Source organism: Pelophylax lessonae (genome assembly GCF_965119305.1).
Source record: "Pelophylax lessonae genome assembly, chromosome: 3".
In the NCBI taxonomy this organism is placed as follows: domain Eukaryota; kingdom Metazoa; phylum Chordata; class Amphibia; order Anura; family Ranidae; genus Pelophylax; species Pelophylax lessonae.
The window spans coordinates 183,864,803-183,878,801 of NC_138770.1; the positions used below are offsets into that span (position 1 = coordinate 183,864,803).

Genomic DNA, 13,999 nt, shown 5'->3' on the forward strand with positions numbered 1-13,999 from the left:
ACAACGCGCCTGTATGGTCATGGTGTGAGCAGGGCACATAGAAAACTGCTGAGTTGAAACTGCTTTAACCAATGCAGATCTGCACATCTGGTTTTTACAAACCCGAGGCATTGATCATTAAAAATTAGTCCTCTAACTTTGACAAGTGACTTTGCCTAGGCTAAGCTGATGCCATCAGTCTGGTGCAAGCTAGAGGAAGCATTACCTCAGTCACTTCTGCCCAATGATCAGACTACAACAGATCAAGGCTGTAAGCAGTGGGCAAGCCATGCAAGATATACAGTACAGTATACCATATGTACACAACCAAGGACAAAGTTTGACCCTGGATACTGCCTGGACAAAGATGGCTCCTTTCCTCTGGAAAGAAAAGCAGATGAACACATTGTGAAGGGAATGGGAGTACTGTGCTCTAAGTGAGAGGCAATACCTTAAAGGAGATGTAAAGTCAGGAAGGATTTTTTTTATCTTAATGCATTCTATGCATTAAGATAAAAAAACCTGTGTGTAGCAGCCCCCTCAGCACCTCATCTCTGTCCAGCGAGGTCCACGAGTCCCTCGGCCGTCCTGGGACTCTCCCTCCTGATTGGCTGAGATACACCTGTGGTGAAACAAACAAAGGGGAAGCCGCTCAGGTGCAAGTTCAGGGCCTGGTGCAGGTCAGATCCGTCATCCAGAAGTACAAAAAAATCCAAATTGAGACCGCACTCAAGGTGATATGATGAAATCAATAAATTATTTTATTCCTCATAATTGAAGCAAACAGACAGTGCACAAACAGATGTGTCGGGTTGACGCGTTTCACGATGCTGTAGATCGCTTACTCATAACCACACAGAGATACACATGTGGTGCCATTGGCTCCCGTGGCTGTTAAAGTCAGTGACCCAATCAGGAGTAAGAGGGGGGGCAGGGCCAAACAGCAGCTCTGTGTCTGAATGGACACACAGAGCTGCAGCTCAGCTCAGGTGCCCCCATAGCAAGGTGCTTTCTGTGGGGGCACTCGATAGGAGGGAGGGGCTAGGAGCAGAGAAGAGGGACCTAAGAAGAGGAGGATCCGGGCTGCTCTGTGCAAAACCAACTGCACAGAGGAGGTTGAAAAAAAATTATGAGCACTTCCAATCACTTTAAGTGTTGCAATTAGAACCCAAGAACACTTGTGCAGTGTGCATATGTAATAATGCACTGCTATGCCACTACGGTACAAAGTAAAAAATGCTGCATGTCTTTTTCTTTCTTTCATTCTTGTGTCTTGGTAGCTTATTGAATTATTATATCTTATTTGAAATGTATGGGATGCTTTGCTATGTGCAGGAACACAATGGAAAAGGACAGCGAAGTGTAAATGGGCTCTAACACACGGCCTGGCAAGCATGTACGTAACAGAAATAGGAGAAATAACAGACATCAAATCTGCTTTAAGAAATTAAATTTCCTCTGCAATTCATCCATTATCAGTCAGAAGGGGTTTTGTTCCTCGGCTTGAACAGCTGTACAAATGTAGGGTGCTTTTCTAATGCAACAAAACCCATATACACAGGCTTACCTTATTTTCAACACTAGTCAACCATTACAAAAGGTGATAAACTCCATTTCTGTTACTTTAAAAGTAGAATTCCACTAGGTTTCTTGGATAGCTTTTGTAGTTCAAAGATTGATTTCACATGTTGCGTGGAACCACTTTTTCCTGCCAATAATCTTATCAGTGTCTATTGAGTTTTAAAAACAATTCTATAAATAAAATTGTTAGGATATTGTACTGTGCAATAGTCTTAGGCAACCCAACGCAAATAAACTTGTCTTAGTCATTTTAGCATTAACGTGTCAATAAAAAAAAAAAAAAAACACACGTACATATTTGTGTTCCAAAGATTCCTTTTGAAATTGGTAAAGTAATACAAGATGTTATTTGAATGTCCTCGAAGAAAGAAACCCAACACAGTAATGAACAACTATCAAAAATTGTGATATCTTATTACAAGTGAAGGAGCTCATAGGGCAGGCAGACAATGTTGCTGCTAAATGGAAGGCAGTGGCTTAGTGCTGTGAGCCAGCAACAGATTAATTAAAAATTGCTTTAAAGTAATGGGGACTATGGTTCATGAGAAGCTCACTTCTATACTTCAAGACTCACATGCCAAGTTCCTGAAAGTCTGGGACCCCTGGATAGCCTACAGTGCCCATCTCAACATACATAGATCTCTGCTTTTGGTGTGATGGCCCATGTGGGGCTTTCCCCTAACCCTTCCTCCCTCTTAGTCTACCCCAGGCAAGTACCCTCTTTTTTGCTCCCCCCCCCCACTTCTCTCTGATCGTTTTGGCTTCGCCTCTCTCTACTTCTCTCCTGAACTGGTAACACTCCCCCTCCTTGCTTTTGAAGATAAATAATTGGTACCACAGACAATTCTTCATCGGAATCGCTGGTCCTCCTACATCTTGTGCTAGACCTACAGTTCTCATTTTGTCACTGCCCATGCTGCGTAATACCAACTTTTACATTGAGCTCAGATATCCTTCTTTCATGGTTACACCTCTGTACACATGGTTGTTCTATGTATTAATTATTATTAAAAACGCTGTCTAAAATTTCAAAAACCCAATACATTTTGTGAAACAAATAGTGCTTAAAAGCACAAATTCACCTATTTAGAAAAAAAATAAATAAATTAAGTAAACACCGTACACCATTTCCAACCCCACCTCCAGACCCCACTGCATTTACCTTCGTGGGTAATGAGCTGTCACTGCCCATGAAGTTGGTGTAGCAGTCTACAGATTTGAAACCCCTCGCTCTTCTTTTTGCAGCACTTTCAGGACAGATCAAATTTGATTTTGATTGGTCAACAGCAGCACAAAGGATCACTCGGATTAGTTCCAGAAGCACTGCAGAAAAAAGTGGGAGACGAGCAGGAGTTTCAAATTCACAGACAACTGCACCATCTGCATAGGCACTAGGGCTGTGCATCTTCACTTACCTCATGATTCGATTACGATTATTAGGGTCGCGATTCGATACGATTCCGCGATGCATCACGATTACTGCCCAATGCCCATGCCCAGCCCACTGCCCAATGGTTTTCAAAACTTTATCAAAAAAAACAAACAATCAAGCAGTCACAAATAAAAGAATCCTTTTTATTTTCATTTGCTTCAAAGGACACTTTCCTGGACCCTGTCATGGCCTGCAAGCCCTGCATGCTTTAGTGCACTTGCACTGCAAACATATAGGAAGGTCTGAAAATGCAAACAGCATAGCAGAGACAGACAACAACACTAGTATTTTACTAGAAGTAACAGTAAAATGAGTCCCCCCCCCTTGCTCAGACCCCCATAGCTGACTGACACTGACAGAGACCCCCAGGCCCCCACTGACACTGACTGACCCCCCTGGCTGCCAGACTGCCACAGCAGAACAGTACCCCCGGGCCCCGACCGACCGTTCCCCTGTCCCAGGCCCCCCCCCCCCCCATCACAGACATCCCCCAGAGATACAGACGAGAGACCCCCATGAATGATTACACAATTATTTGTTCGGACATACCTGCTGTATGACTGTGTGGGTTGTTGAGCACTGCATTGCAGAGGAGGACAGGTGCTGTGCTCTCTGGGCTCTGTGGTGGGCGGCTGGCGTCACTGGCAGTGGCGTGGCGGCTGGGCCTCCAGGGCCTGTCGGCTACGGTGAGGTGAGGCTGGAGGCGCTGGCTGGCTGCGATGGGGACGCACTTGGGGCTCCTCGCTCCTGTGTGTGGACTCACTGGTCTGGCGGCTTCTGGCTTGGATGGCTGGCTTCTAGGCCGCAGGTGGGACGCCGATACACGCGGGGGATGTCTTGCTGTGCCTCGGCCCGGGTCAAAGAGGCGGAAGGGGAGGGGCGGAGCCTTTTTATTAAGCTCCCGCCACTAACCCACCAATCAGCTGCCGATCCTGCGATCTTGTGTTTTTTTTTTTCCCTTGCGCGATAGGGCGTGGCCGCGGCTGATGACGTCATTTCGTATAATCGATTATGCCGGCAGCCCGCATCGATGCAGAATCGCGAAGGGTCGAATCGCGATGCATCGATCTTTCGATTATATTCCCCAGCCCTAATAGGCACTGACAGCTCATCACCCATGGAGGTTAAGTATAGCGGGGCTCAGGGGAGGGGGGGGGGTATACGGTGTTGGTTCCTCTTTCTATTTTTTCTGAAAAGTTGAACCAACCATTTAAAGCTCCACTCAACTGCTGTTAAATTACCCCGTGCAGTAGGATCCACACCAGCACTATTTCGGTTAAATGCTTGTTTGGCTATAGGGGGGAAAGGAAGAAGTACAAATATTTACATTATTCCTCACTCTTGCAAGCATCCTTTTCTTCATGTGACCTACATACTGTAGCTGCTGACTTAATATTAGGACACTTACCTGTCCTGGAGTCCAACGATGTCGGCACCGCAGCCGATGTTTCCATGGGCTGTCGGGTGCTGCCACCGCCATTGCCGGTAAGGAAAGCCGGCAGTGAAGCCTTGCGGCTTCACGGGCGGGTCCCTACTGTGCATGCGCGAAGCACGCTGCGCATTCCTATTGGCTCGGCGGCGGAGGAGGGGGGCCAAACTTCTGAGGGATCATATCGCAGAAGTGGGGAAGGGTACCTGTCAAAAAGAAAAGAGCGGAAGTTCCACTTTTGGGTGGAACTCCACTTTAACAGCAGCCTTGGGACACAGCTGATCACAGATCATGGTTAAGAGCCAATCACAGTGGCTCTTTACAATGTGATCAGCTGTTTCCAATCACAGTGTAAATAAGATTTGCCCAGTATCAGCATTCCTCTTCTCACACTGACAGCACGTGAGGAGAGGAGCACCAATAACCGGCAAATCCACACTGGGGACATCTACACTGATAACCGGTGCACTGATTATCAGCACAGCCCCAATAGTGCAGCCTCATCAGCGTAGCCTAATCAGTGCCGCTTCATCAGTGCCCACCAGTGCAGCCTCATCAGCATAGCCTAATCAGTGCGCACCAGTGCAGCCTCATCAGCGTAGCCTAATCAGTGCACAACAGTGCAGCCCATCAGCGTAGCCTAATCAGTGCACAACAGTGCAGCCCATCAGCACCCAACATTGAAGGAGAAAATTTATTTACTACATTTTTTTTTTTTTTTTTTAAACAAAGTAAAACTCCCCCCCCCCCCCTCAAAAAAAAATCTTCAGTCTTTTTTTTCGTTTGTCTAGTAAAAAAAATAGGAACAGGGGTGATTAAATATCACCAATAGAAAGCTCCATCTGTTTCACAAAATGATAAAACTTGTTTGCGTACAGTGTTGCATGACCAAGCAATTGTCAAAGTGTGACAGCACTGAAAGCTGAAAACTGGCCTGGGCAGGAAGGGGGTTGAACGTGCCCAGTAGGCAAGTGGTTAAGAAAACTGTAAATACTTAGACAAGATATCAAAAATACTGAAAAATAGTATTTGGGTTACATAAACTAAACTCATAAGCCCCAATATACAGCTTAGACATCTTATCCAAATGGCTCAACAGGGTACCTCAGTACTGTATACTTTGGCACTTCTTAGATCAGGTCCGCTTTAGGTTTTGGATTAATGGTCATCAACTGATTGAAAAGCACAAGAATTCTAAGCAGCTATGCCAAACAGAATGCATTTTGAGTCTTTGTATCAGTGAAGATTACTGTGAATCAAAAATAACTATAAACTGCAGGCACAGCAAGTTCTTTGAACGCACAAGACGGTCTTAGCTATACTGATAACGAAGTTCAATTAAACAAAAAAAAAAAAAAAAATGGCTTATTCGGCAAAACTTTTTTTTTTTTTTTTTTTTTTTTAGGCAATTGGAAAAAAAAAAAAAAAAAAACTTAAGCGGAACTTTACTTTTAACCCCCACTTACCTGGTTGCAGCAGGTCCTGCACGTTTAAGGTACTCATCCGCCCAATGGATTCAGCATTGCCCTGCTGAAATCCACTTCTTCTCTGCACCCCCTCAGTCCCGCGCCATCTTCTGTGACCTCATTGGTAAGCTGCCGGCTCTTTTCCGGGTAAAAATGATGGCTTCACTGACGATCCGCCGCCTGGCCCTGCTCCCTCCTCTTTTCCCAATGAAGGACTATGCCCCCTGGGATAGAAGACGTACATATCCCAGGAGGCAATGCAGGTAAAGTGCACATCATTCACCAGACGAATAATGTGCAAGGGGGCCGCCCCAGGCCTTTTTTTTTTTTTTAACAAGGATTTTAGATTGTATGATCCTTGTCTCTGTGTCAACACCGTTGATACCTCAGGGTCCTCCCTTTGTTAGCATTCTGGGATATATGTTAAGTTATACTTTTGATAGTGTCCTCTACACCTAAGCTTGCAATATTAATGTTATTTTTAATGGACTTAAGCACTTAAGGACCAAGCCTATTTCTGACATTTGTTGTTTACAAGGTAAAAATCTATATTTTTTTGTTGGAAAATTACTTAGAACCCCCAAACATTTGTTTTTAGCAGAGACCCTTGAAAAAAAAAAATGTAGATCATTGAAATACTTTATATCACACTGTATTTGCACAGCGTTCTTACAAAACACAGTTTTGGAAAAAAATGGGATTTTAGACTTTAACGTAAAATCCATTTCTCCAATGTTCATTGACAGACACAGCTCCTGATCTTCTTATCCATTGGGTTATACTGCCCCCTACAGGAGTAGGATACTAGGCAGGAAAAAAGTCTGGCTACGTCTATGGGCAGTCCTAGGGGGTATACTCCCTCTCTCTGCTATATGTACTCAGTTTTGTTACAAGCAGTGTCAGGAGAATTACAACTCCAGAGAGGGGTGGGTGCTGTGTTCATCAAACATCAGAGAAATGGATTTTACGGTAAGTCAAAAAAAAAAAAAAAAAAAAACATTTACTCTTTCGTTCATTGGACGGACACGGACACAGCTCCTGATCTTCCTTACCATTGTGATGTCACAAAGCAGTGTTAAACATGAGAGGTGGGAACAGCGAAAAATAAACTCCCAGAACTATAGCCAACCAGATAAAAAGGAGCTCAACCAAAACTGGAGATCACCTGGAAAAAAAAAAAAAAAAAATACACCCTCAAAGAGGACCAGGTCCTCTAAACAGCAGCCTGCAACAAACCTTGAGGCCAAAAGGAAGCATCCGCAGACGCCAAACACATCCACTTTATAGAACTTGGTGAAAGTGTGCATCAACGACCAGGTGGCCGCCTTACAAATCTGTGTCACTGATGCCTGATGAGGGAAGGCCCAGGAGGCACTGAGCGCCCGAGTAGAATGTGCCTTGACAGGGAAAGGAGGAACCTGACTAAACCGTTTAATCGGCCTGAACCATCTGAAAAAGGTTGCAGAGGAAGCGGACAACCCTTTCAGAGGCCCATCAGTGAGCCTTACTTCCTAAAATACTTTGTGGCTGCCAGGTACACCATAAATTGACCAGACCACATCCAAGGCATGCAAAGCAATTTCCTTCAGATGTTTTGGCCTGGGACACAGGGAAGGCAACACAATGTCTTCATTCAAAAAGAAAAAAAAAAAAAAAAAGCAGTCAACCTGAGGAAGGAACGACGGACAGAGGCGAAGAACCACCTTATCTCTAGTGAACCACCAAGTAAGATGGACAGGATAAAGCTGCTAATTCTGACACCCTGCGTGCAGAGGTGATAGCCACCAAAAAAGGCATCCTTCTGGGACAGCGCAAGCAGGGAAATCTTCAGAAGATTTTCAAAAAGAGGCTCCCGAAAGACTGAGCGCACCAAATTTAGGTCCCAAGATGACAACAGAGAGCGCACTGGAGGGGGTCAGGTGTCTAAACCCCTGAAGAAAAGTATGTACCAGGGAGTATGTAGCCAAGGCAGTTGAAAGAGGACTGCTAAGGCACACACCTGACCATTGATAGTACTCAAGGCCAGTTTCTGCACAAGCCCCCATTGAAGGAAGGTCAAGATCCAAGCCACAGAAAAAGAGAATGAACCCCAGGAGAATCACACCACGCAATGTACGTCTTCCACGTACGTTGGTAGATCTTCCTAACTTTTAACAGAGTTGGAATCACCGACTCAGACAAACCTCTATCCATCAGCACCTGGCGTTCAACAGCCAAGCCAGCAACTGTAAAGAGGATGGAAGATTGGTCCTTGGGACAGCAGATCCTCCTTGAGAGGAAGCTTCAAAAAAGGAAAATTGGTGATCAGCCTAACCAGATAGCCAGTCCAGGGCCACTTCTGCCTCGATCCTGTGTAGAAATCTTGGCAGAAGCTTAAGAGGATGGAAGGTGTAAATCAGACGATAAGGACTCCATGGGGCCGACAGAGCATCCATGGCGTCCGCCAGAAGATCCAGTGACCGAGCCACAAACCTCTGCACCTTTCTGTTGAGCCAGAACGCCAACAGATACACCTCGGAGATGCCCCACCGGCAAACACCTCCAGATGAAAGGACCACTCGCCTGGGTAATCCATCTGTTCTAGTGTCCAGATCTCCTGAGTAGAATTTTGCCGAAGACGCCTCCCCAGCCAGACAGGCTGGCATCAGTGGTGACCACTGTCCAATACAAGGGGAGGAAGGATTTTCCCAGCCGAAGAACGAAGCCACCAGTATCAGGGACTCTTTCGTTCCCCGGCTCAGCCGGATACAATCGTTCAAACACTGTGGATTCTTGCCCCATTTGGTCAGAACCTCTCTTGCCGGGACCTCGTATGGAACTGTGAAAAAACGGAACCGCCTCGAAGGTAGACACCATTAGGCCCAGCATCCGCAGCACCCGGAGAGATGACCATCTGCTGGACAGCAGGAGACAAGTTGCAGCCTGCAGTTTGTCCATAGGAAGGAGCACTCTGGCTAAAGTGGGGTACACACTAGTAGAAAATCTGCCGAAAATTCCCGTCCGAGGTAAAATCGTACGATTTTCGGCTAGTGTGAACACAACTTTCAGCAGCCAATGCTGACATTTTCAAGGAAAAAAAACGGAGGGACAAACACCAAAATTTTTATCACCCATCCCCAGCACGACCAATTTTCGTTCAATGTGTATGCAGTACGTCCGTGAAAAAATTAGATAAGAAAGACCGTGCTTGATCTGAAGTTGCTGATGACCCTGAAGTCTAGGAACAAGCGTCCAAAAAAGTAAAAAAAAAAAAAAAACGGACGAGAAGTTTCGTGAACATTATGCACGGTCAACTAATGAGAGAGAAAAATTGGAGGATATTTCATCCGATTTTCGTCAAGTGTGTACGAGCCTTTAGGCCGAGTCCAGAGTCAGACCCAGATAGTCCAGCTTTGTGGACATAAATCACAAACTGATAATGTTCTTCTCCCAGCGCTGGAGACCAACACATATTGGAATGTGAAGGTAATGTCGATAGAGGCAAAAAAATCCCCCTGATCCAGGGAAAGCACTACCGCGCAAATGGAGTTCATTCTGAACTTCTGCACCCGCACAAAGCAGTTCAGCGCCTTGAGGTCAAGAATTGGATGCACCTTGCCTGCCTTCCTTCCTGGGGACTGTAAACGTTCCGATGTCCGAACCAGGACCATCACTCTTTAAAGTGAAAGGTCTTGCACTGCCCCAAAAAAGAGCCTGTAAGCGGACTAGGAACAGTCGCACGTTGGAAGGAAGAACCTTACCAGTGGGTAAGAAGGAAAATCGATCTTGTAGCTGGACCGAATGACCTCGTGGACCACTTGTCTTGTACCAGGGGAGTCAACGAGTCCAGGAATCAGCAAAGAGGTCCCCCCCCCACCCCAGATACCTTCAATATCTTGTCAGTCAACCCTGAGGGAATGGAAAAAAAAAAAATTGAGCCGAGAAAGAGGCCCTATGTTTACGACGAGGGTCCTTGCCCTTAGTAGCCGCCTAGCCGGCGGAAGAAAATTAAAGTACTCTTCCCCCCCTGTGAGACATTTAATGATGTCATCCAGGGTATCACCAAAACAGGCGGTCTCCTTGAAAGGGAAGATCAGTCAGGCCTTTTTAGAACTCTGGTCCGCAGAACAGCATTTGAACCAAAAGACACACCGAGAGCCGAGCCACTAGGGGAGTCGCATCCAAAGAGGCATCACAGGTAAACTGCAGCCCCTGAACCAGCTGGTCTGCCAGCTTATCAAAGGCAGGGGGAAGCTACGCCCTCTCCAGGTCACAGCGCAAAAGCTTAGCCCATTCAGTCAGAGTCTTGACACCAGGGCAATGGTGAATATCTGCCTCAGCGCCGAACCAGCCACGGTGTACATATTGGGGGGCCACAGCCTCCTCCTCCTTCCTGTCAGTCGGGTCCTTAAAGGCGGGGACTCTTCAACCAGAATCATGGTTGCCTTGTTTAACCAGGAAATCGGAGGGTCTTAAGAAGGGACTCCTCGAAGGGGTTATCGCCTACGAAATCGCTTAGGGACTCCAAGGTTTTGGTCGTCCCCACTCTTTAGTGACAATTCTGTCACAATAGGAGGGGAAAGGGAACACCTTTGCCGCTCTGGACGGCTTGCGAGTGCCAAAGGGAACCTCCGCCTGTCGCCTCCGTGTCCTCCAACATTAAGTCTCAAGCACAGATACAATCAGTGCGTCCACCAGCGCTTTTTGCACGCAGTTGCAGAAGTGGAGGAATCATCCTCACTATCTGAGGATTCAGGGTGTGTGGTCGCAGACCCAGCAGGGTGACCCATGTCCGCAGCAGCCAAATCGGATTCAGGATCTGATGAGACAGATGAGGCAGGGGTGCTTTATGCCAGCCTGTCGCTCAAAAACCACCTCCACCCGGGACACAAAGGAATCCAGGACCACCGTCAGTTCATCAATGTATAGATGTGACCCGGAGGGCCCAGTAGCCCCGTAGAGGGGATCAGGTGGGGAGATGTGCGCCAAAGACTCCATGAGTTACCAGGGGGACCCCACAAAATAGGTAAAAACACTGCTAAGGGATAACCCCCCACCGCTCTGGCAGCACCCCCCAGTCGCCAGTAACAGAGCACCCAATCGATCCTCAGCAGACAAGGAGGGGACCCCCACCAGACTCCCCACCCAGCAGAAACCAGGCACCACAGCCACCAGGAGAATCTGCACTGCACGTGCGGCGATCAGGAAATGAAAAGACCCAGGAGTCCGCACCAGGGAATAAGGAGGGGCTCCCTCTGCCAAAATCATCACCCAGAGGGCTCCACTGTCATGGCTGCCACTACTTTTGATGGCAAACCATGGCAAAATGGCCACCAGACTACAGAAACATGGCCACTGTGCAAAATGGCGGCCCCGCATAGCACCACAAGGACTTTGTTCCCTTACCATAACAGGAACAAGGCAGGCACCGCTACAGATAGAACCCCTCTCCATCGAAATGGGGGGCTGTTGGCCAGGAGGACCGATGCGACTTGGGCCGAGACCAGGTCGTATGCGACCTTGTGAAGTATAACTCGCAGGCCAGCCCCTGTACAGTGGGGCTATGTCGCAGATGACTTAGGGAGGAGGCCAGACTGGGGTGACCACTGGCTATAGATTATCCAGCCCGTCACCCAGTCCGGCAGTTGAATGTAGATCTCACAGGAAAAATCAAGGAGAAAAAAATGTCTATCTAAAAAGAAAAAATTGCCAGGACCAAAGATCCCAGCAAGCAGCTAGGTCCTTATTCCAGACAAGACAAACCAAAAAAAAAGAAAACTGAGTGGCTATAGCAGAGAAAGGATGTATACCCCCTGGGACTAGTGTCCTACTCCTGTAGGGGGCAGTATAATCCAATGGTTATGGATTTTAGGAGCTGTGTCCATCAAAGAACAAAAGAGAAACGTCAGTTACTACTTAAAGGAAGATCACTGATCTGAGGCTACATATTATTAGAAATATTAGATTCTATAGATAATAGCCATTTATAGAACATTCCAACTGAATTACTATCCTCACCATGACCAGAGCTCAGTACCTAAAAGACACATCTAACAGCCTGCAGATGCCCATCAACTGTGCCCATTTATAAAATCATTATTAAAATATTTGAAATCTAAAAAAATCCCTACAACTAACAAATGGTACGACACTCACATTTTATCACTTTAGAGAAGCACTATACAAGAGATCCCCTATGCAAAGTATGGTACAAGCCAAAACTTGGCTTGACCAGATCAATAAGACAGCATTAATTAATGCTATGTCTCTTCTGCATTAAAGTTACTAAGCTGCTTGTGCACCCCTGTACAGTGAGCTGCGCACACACAGCTCATTGTACAAATTCAGAAATGCTGAGCTGACTGAACTCCCACACATGTGCGGGAGCAATGTCATCTAAACCCAGACAATAAAAGGGGCCTCCAATAAAAGGCCATATTGCCACATGGGCACTCTGCAGAAGGGAGAAGCCAGGGCCGATCCGAGGCGGGTGCTTAGGGTGCAGTGCGCCCAGGCGCCGCAAGGTGGGGGGCGCACTATCCTCTCCCGGCTGCAAGTCTCTCACTGCAGCCTCGCCTTTCACTGAAAAAATACATTGGTTATAGCTGCTCCGCCTCTCTGCTGCCTCCTCAGCCAATGGGAACACAGTGGACACGCCCCCTTCCCCAGCGCACCTTGTTTGATATCTCAGCAGGAGATGCCAACCTGGAGAAGAGAGGAGAGTACACAGCCTGCAGTGTGGGACGGGCTGCAGCCTTTATAGAAGAAGGTAAGCTGGGGAAAATAAAACTAAATGTATTCTTGTCAGTGCTTCCCCTGCTGAGGAGGGGGGAGAGCTGTGTTTTCTCTTCCTGTCTGAGTCAGTTTTTTCTGCGTGAGTAGCAGTGCACTGCTTCTGGATGGAGGATATGCTCTAACCTTCTCCTCCAATCTCTACTGCACCTCTCTACTCCTTACCTGCCCACCTCCCTCTCTTCTGCATTACCACATGCAATGTCTGAACTGCTGGAGCACTACAAGTACCAGCATGCCAGGAAATGGGGGCAGCAGCAGTGTGTTAAATCCGGCAGGCTGATATTTAGATGGAAAGTGCTGGTGTGCTTGTGTATACTGTGTGTGTGTGTGTGTGTGTGTGTGTGTGTATACGTGTGTGTACTGTGTGTGTATACTGTATGTGTGTGTATACTGTGTATATATATATATATATATATATATATATACTGTGTGTGTGTGTGTGTATATATATATATATATATATATATATATATATACTGTGTGTGTATACTGTGTGTGTGTGTGTGTACTGTGTGTGTGTGTGTGTGTGTGTGTGTGTGTATACTGTGTGTGTGTGTGTGTATACTGTGTGTGTGTGTGTGTGTGTATACTGTGTGTGTGTGTGTATACTGTGTGTGTGTGTATACTGTGTGTGTGTGTATACTGTGTGTGTGTGTATACTGTGTGTATACTGTGTGTGTGTGTGTATACTGGGTGTATATATTGTGTGTGTGTGTATACTGTGTGTGTGTATTGTGTGTGTATATACTGTGTGTGTGTGTACTGTGTGTACACTGTGTGTGTGTATACTGTTTGTGTACTGTGTGTTTGTGTACTGTGTGTTTATACACTGTGCGTGTTTGAGCTTTGGTTTGAGGTGCACACCCTAATGCCATAGGCTGCGCACGCCTATGTTTGTAGTTGTGAGCCGAGGGAAGGGGCGACAGTGGGGGAGGAAGACAGGACAGAGGGAGATGCCAGGTGAGAGTTCCAGCTTTAAAAAGGCAAGCACATGACAATGACAGATCATCAGGTGAGGAGAGAGGTGTAAACATTGATCGGATGGATCGCTGAGTGTAGTGCAGCAGCTGCCTCTCCTTACAATCTTCCTCTCAGTCTGTTACTGCAAGCAGGCTGGGGGCTGCTCAGAGAGTTCCAGTCCAGCCCCTTTTTCCCATGCGGAGCTGTGGAAGAAGTCTCATGGCATGAGTGTGACTCGGCCATGCCATCCCACAGCCTGAGCCTGCTGAAGTTTTAGTGTATGCTGGCAGTTTGTGAAACTGATTAGCAGAGCCTGGGAGGGAGGCAGACTTTCCCAGGGGACATATCTCAGTCCCACACTGACAGATGAATTAAAGT

General features: G+C 46.8%; 1 protein-coding gene across 1 annotated transcript in view; it reads right to left on the minus strand.

Moving 5' to 3' along the window:
• PID1 (phosphotyrosine interaction domain containing 1) overlaps positions 1-13,999 on the minus strand; it is a 130,756-nt gene that overhangs the window by 112,541 nt on the left and 4,216 nt on the right. The window lies entirely within an intron of this gene.